This window comes from Pleuronectes platessa, chromosome 8, assembly GCF_947347685.1.
Source record: "Pleuronectes platessa chromosome 8, fPlePla1.1, whole genome shotgun sequence".
NCBI lineage: Eukaryota > Metazoa > Chordata > Actinopteri > Pleuronectiformes > Pleuronectidae > Pleuronectes > Pleuronectes platessa.
Genome location: NC_070633.1, coordinates 23798827 through 23804245, shown reverse-complemented (window position 1 = coordinate 23804245; position 5419 = coordinate 23798827).

The window sequence follows — 5419 nt, the reverse complement described above, 5'->3', positions numbered from 1 at the left end:
TATCAGTGCTGCTTATCCACATTTTCTCACGTGGGCTTCTATTTAAAATTTGAATTTGCACATTTCATACAAACAGTGCCCTGGTTGTGGTTATGAAACTATATTCAGGCATATTTATTGATGTTGTGGAATTGTCTGGACACTGACGCACATATGCACTGGTGAGTTTCCAGCTGTGAGATTTATTGGCACAGCCTGTCACGATGTTTTGGTTCAAGAGCCCCGTCTGTCTGGGCACTGCTCAACTCACCGGAGATGTGAGATCTACTCAGCGGGACTCACTGTGCTTCAGATCGTGCTCCAGCAGGGTAACCTGTCCGTCGGATAGACTCCCTTCAAACAACATGTTTACATGTTGGATTTCCCCAACAAACATGAGCCTGCATTTACAAAACAGACAAACACGGATGTAATGATAGGTGCTGGAGATTTGAGTGCTAGCTTTAATTGTTAGAAATAAAAATGTATCGCTGCTGTGATGCCATCTCTAAATGCATCCTAGGCCTGTTAAAAAATGTTTTCCTCTTGAGATATCTTGCAGTGAATCTTTATTTTGGGAAGAGCTGATGTGTTGATCACACTTGTTCATGTCGAGAGAAACATAACAATCAAGTTATTGAATCTCGAATTGAAGCAATGTGCAAAGGGCTTTAAACTACACGTGGCCAACAGGATGAAAACAAGCTAGACTTTAATTGGGATTTAACGTCCCACGCTGAAATGCAAAAACACTTCATTACAATGTGTCAGAGCCGCAGCCTCAGGTCTTAACTGCTGCTCCCACCTCCTCCCTCAGACATGTCAACAAATCACACAGGGAGAAAACAGAAATCAGCCTTTTCCAGGTCATCTCCCGTCTCCTGTGGAAATACGTTATGGCACTTTAGCAATCTGACAAAATTGGACCACAGCGTGTTGTGTGTAGATCCTCTCATATTTCAAGTGAAAAACTTCGAGGAGTGAAACCTGCGCCGAAGCAGAGAGCTACTGTGTTGGAAAACTGAGCTTCCACTTCGTGTTTTTTTTCTTTCATTTTCCCATTTTTCTGCAGCGAAGGGGCCCAGTAAATCATGTCCTTTATACCTCCGGCCGGGGGTTCACCGCCTCACCGCAGGGTGGGAGGACAGCATGATGGGAAAAACATGATGGGATCTCACTTTAGCGGGTCAGAGAGAGAGAGAGAGAGAGCGAGCGAGCTGGAGAAAAGGTCAAACCAGAATGAGGGGCTGTGATGCAGGTAGGAGGGGCTGTCAATACTAAACAAGACAGATTGGGAGAGGGTAGGGGGTAAAATACTGAAATATGGTCAGACTGAGAAAGAGAAATAAAAAAAGAGGAATATGAAGATATAAAGCTGCTGTAAATGCAATAAAAAACAGACTTCCTATTTCAAAACCTGTTTCAGCGACCAGCAAGGTAACTTCATCCTGCCAAAGGACAGAAACATAGAGTGAGCAGTAATAAATTAAGAGTAAATAAATAAACACACACTGGTCGTGGCTTAGACGCTGCAAGAAGGAGACGAGAAAAGCATCAGTTGCATATAGTGTTTGATAAAATTCCAATTTACTTTCTTTAGAAGCATTTCTATAGAGAAACTAAAATAATAACCGTCTGGACTTCTCCTCCAACTTTAACTGATCTCACATCTACTGATTCCTGTCCATGGACGATTATTTATTACAGAAAAGTAAAGAATTTTGGACTATTGCGGGACAAATCAAGTAATTTTAAGATATCAACCAAGTTATGTTAATCGCTTATTATTATATTTTATAGACTAATCCATCTAGAAACTAATCAATTGATAAAGTGGTAGACTAAGAGTATACATGTTATAGTTGCAGCTTGTAAAAATCAAATACAAACTGTTTTCTATTGAAACACACGCAGGGTTTTTTCTCTGCAACATTGTAAAACAATAGTCCACGTGCCACAAACCTAATGTTTTCTCAATTCGTCACCGAGGAGAAGTTGAAAGCTTGATTAAGTGGGTGTTGCTGAAAATGCTGAGTAATTGTATTTTGACAGCGTATAATCCAACCACACCAAGAGAAAACAAGTCCTTACAGAGGGAGAGAGGTGAGGCCCGAGGTGAAAGGCACAGGTGCAGGTCTGAGCCGAGCTGCTGCATGCCTGCTGATTTGGTCTGCTAACAACTCAGTCAGCAGATGGAGCAGCAGGAGCTGTGACACATAGACTCTGTAAACTCACCTCTCTGGGTTATAACTCAGTCAATTCTGAACCAACAGGCCCTGTTCAGACCTGGTGTTGACATCCATTCTGATTGATCCACTCACAGAAGGACAGTAATATCTCGGTCTGTTCAAACCAGGCACTAAAATGCATCCTCCTGTGACCACTTGTGATCGGATCTCACTTTCCCGCTCTTCATGCAAATTAACTGTCTGTATGACGAGATTATCGGCCTGTATTACAAAGCGAGCTCAACATACCCTGGATACCTTTCCCTAATCCGGCTTGACTTAGCCTAACAAATGCAGTCAGGCTAAACGGTCACACCAAGCTGGAGCAAAGCTTTCCTACTCGCGCTCGCACATTAAAGGGCCGTTTACTGCACTTGACCAAACACTGACACGGGCAAGTTCTACTGTACAAACACATCATCCAGGCTAAACTAAACACAGCTACAGCTGCTTAATGCAGGACGGACAGCTGGTAAAAGCAACTCTGATAGTGTCAATGTGTAAGTTCCGGAGCCCCTGGAGACATTTGGGGAAAAATATATTACGTGACCACGACATAATAACATGTGGGAAAGAGATCAATAATCATGGCATATGAGATATGATTCTGTTCTTTGGTAACAAGACCTCTGGAACTGAACTGAAGAAGCCTCTTGGATGAGAGATGAAACGTTTCACTAAACCACATGATGTTGCCTCTTTATTGAGCTTTAGTTTGACACACACATTGCAAAGACCGACACTGACACGCTGTTGTGGAAACGTCTGCAATACTAGTCAATAAAAACATATGGATCTATTTTCATTCGCCATGGCACACGGAACGTGACTGTGCATTTGGTATTTTGGTGACTAGATGTGCCTGGTGCATCTGGAAACAGGGAGGGATTGAGATGGTCGCGTTAGGGGCAAGGATTGAGTTAACCAACCAGACATTGTTTTAAAATGTTGAAAAGTTTTAGTTTTAAAGTAATCCAATGAGAGCTTTCAGCACAAATAGAGGTTTGCTAATTTAAATTTAGTAATATTTTGATGCTGCTAATTCGCCAAGTTGTCTCAATTTGATTTGAGCGGGGGTTTACAAGGTCAGAATTTGAGACTTGTGAAAAAAATATAATAACATCAGGAAAGATTCATGGGGGAAATTATTAGCCCTCCTGCCACAGTAGTTAATTTTCCCAAAGCAAAATCTGGCAAAGCTTTTGGCCACTCCAAACTAAACGGCCGAGATGGCTTACTCAGCATTGTTACAACTCCTGCCTCTCACTTGCGTATGACCCCTCACTGTCACTTGCAGTTACCCACGTATAAATCTGCATTGCGGGGCTTTTCAAAAAAATCTTTCTTCTACAACCGAACAATGTAATCCAGGTGTCAACCGCTCGGCCAATCGCTACGACGTGAGGACGAGTGAGCGGGAGCGAGAACAGCCGACTCAGCAGCAGCGATTTCCTAATGTTGAATTTATATGCATGATGTTTTAATACTCTGCGGTCACCTAATACCCTGGACCAGCGCTGTTCATCCACATTTCACCATATAAATTCGCTTTTGTCTCGACATCTAATATTGGCTTGTCTGGCTGCGGTGGGTTTTGATGATTGATGACACAAACAAAGTGAGTTAGAATACCAGCCGTCTGTAACTGTGGAGTCCAACAGCAGAACTCAAATAAAGTATCATCACAGAGTTGAGGAAGGTCACACAGATTTATATGAGTGAGAATCTGTGTAACCAACATTTAGAGGAGCAAATATTAAGTTTTATACGGGTGAATCCAGCTGTATCTTCACAGTCGACCGGGAAAATATTTCATTATCACAGAACTAAGAAGCAGACCCGCAACCGCAGAGGCAAGAGAGAAGGTTCGGCCAAACCGGAGAGATCCATGTGTTGCACGCTGTACAATGTCACCACTGGCCTGCAGCTTCCATTGGCGGAGACACGTGCACACAAATTCACCTACAATTTATCAAGAAATGTGCAAATGAATGCACACAGATTGCTCCCATACAGAGGAGTAAATTATTTCCAGTAATCTGGGGGTAATTTCTGCTGTAACAAGGCCCTGGGGGTTAGTTGAGTGGAACTTGGGGGAGAGAACAGAGTGAAAAAGATTGAATGCCAAGACCAGGTGTCGACAGGAATGTGTGTTTTTGTGTAAGTGTAGAAAGAAAGTGACTGATTTATGATAAATGACTTGACTTCTGTCTTTTGTTTTACCTACCGAGCAATCACACAACTGCGTTGGAGGCTTCAACAGAAACGCTGCAGTATTCACTTTGATTGGGGTGACGTCAATGTGTTGCCGAAAAATAAATAGACAGAGAACAGACCTGTTGATGGTCACGATTACATCTTACCAGCAACATTATTAACTCCACAAAGGAGGTTATGTTTCAACACTGTCCATTGGATTGTTCGGTTTGTTTGTTTGTCGTCAGGATAACACACAAAGCACCGAATGGATTCCCAAACTTTGTGGAAAGACGGGACAGGGGCCAAGAAAGAACCCTTTGAATTTCGGTGCAGATCAGATTTCGCTAAACACTGCAAAATAGGGGGTTCTTTTTGACATTTTCACAGATTTCCCAGGGAATTATTTTGTGTATCTTGATGACATATGATGGGAGCACTTATCTATGCTTGTGTGCAATTTGGCGGCAGCTTGATTGAATTTAAGGGAACTGTTGGGCCTTGACAGAGGAATGAGGGCCATTGGTTCCCATTCTAGTATAAAACTGACGCAGTTCACTGCAGTTTCAATCTCTAGGCCGAGGGTCAGTTTTCCAGGGCTCTCTTTCTTTCTCACCCTCACCACAGTAAACACACATCACATGACTGCTTTCAGGAAGGTTCACTCTTTGGACAACTCACCGACAATGGACAGTGATTATGATTAATGCATTGTCAAAGACCGGCTGGCAGTGTGAGTGCTTGCAGCAGACACGCTGCTGGTTTGGACACACAAGGCCATGCAAGCCATGACAGGTCAGTGAGGTACCCGACAGGCAAAGCAGGCAATGTGTTCAGGCCGTCAGTGTTAGTTCCTGACCTGTATTATCTTTGACCTTCTTCTCCCTTGGTATTTATGGCTTCCTTTCAAGCAACACAAGACTGACTATTTTCCTACACAAGCACCAATCAGCTAAGACCAGCGCCAGAATGTTTTAAAATAAGGACTCAGTTTATTTGTCAAAATTAGGCCAGGG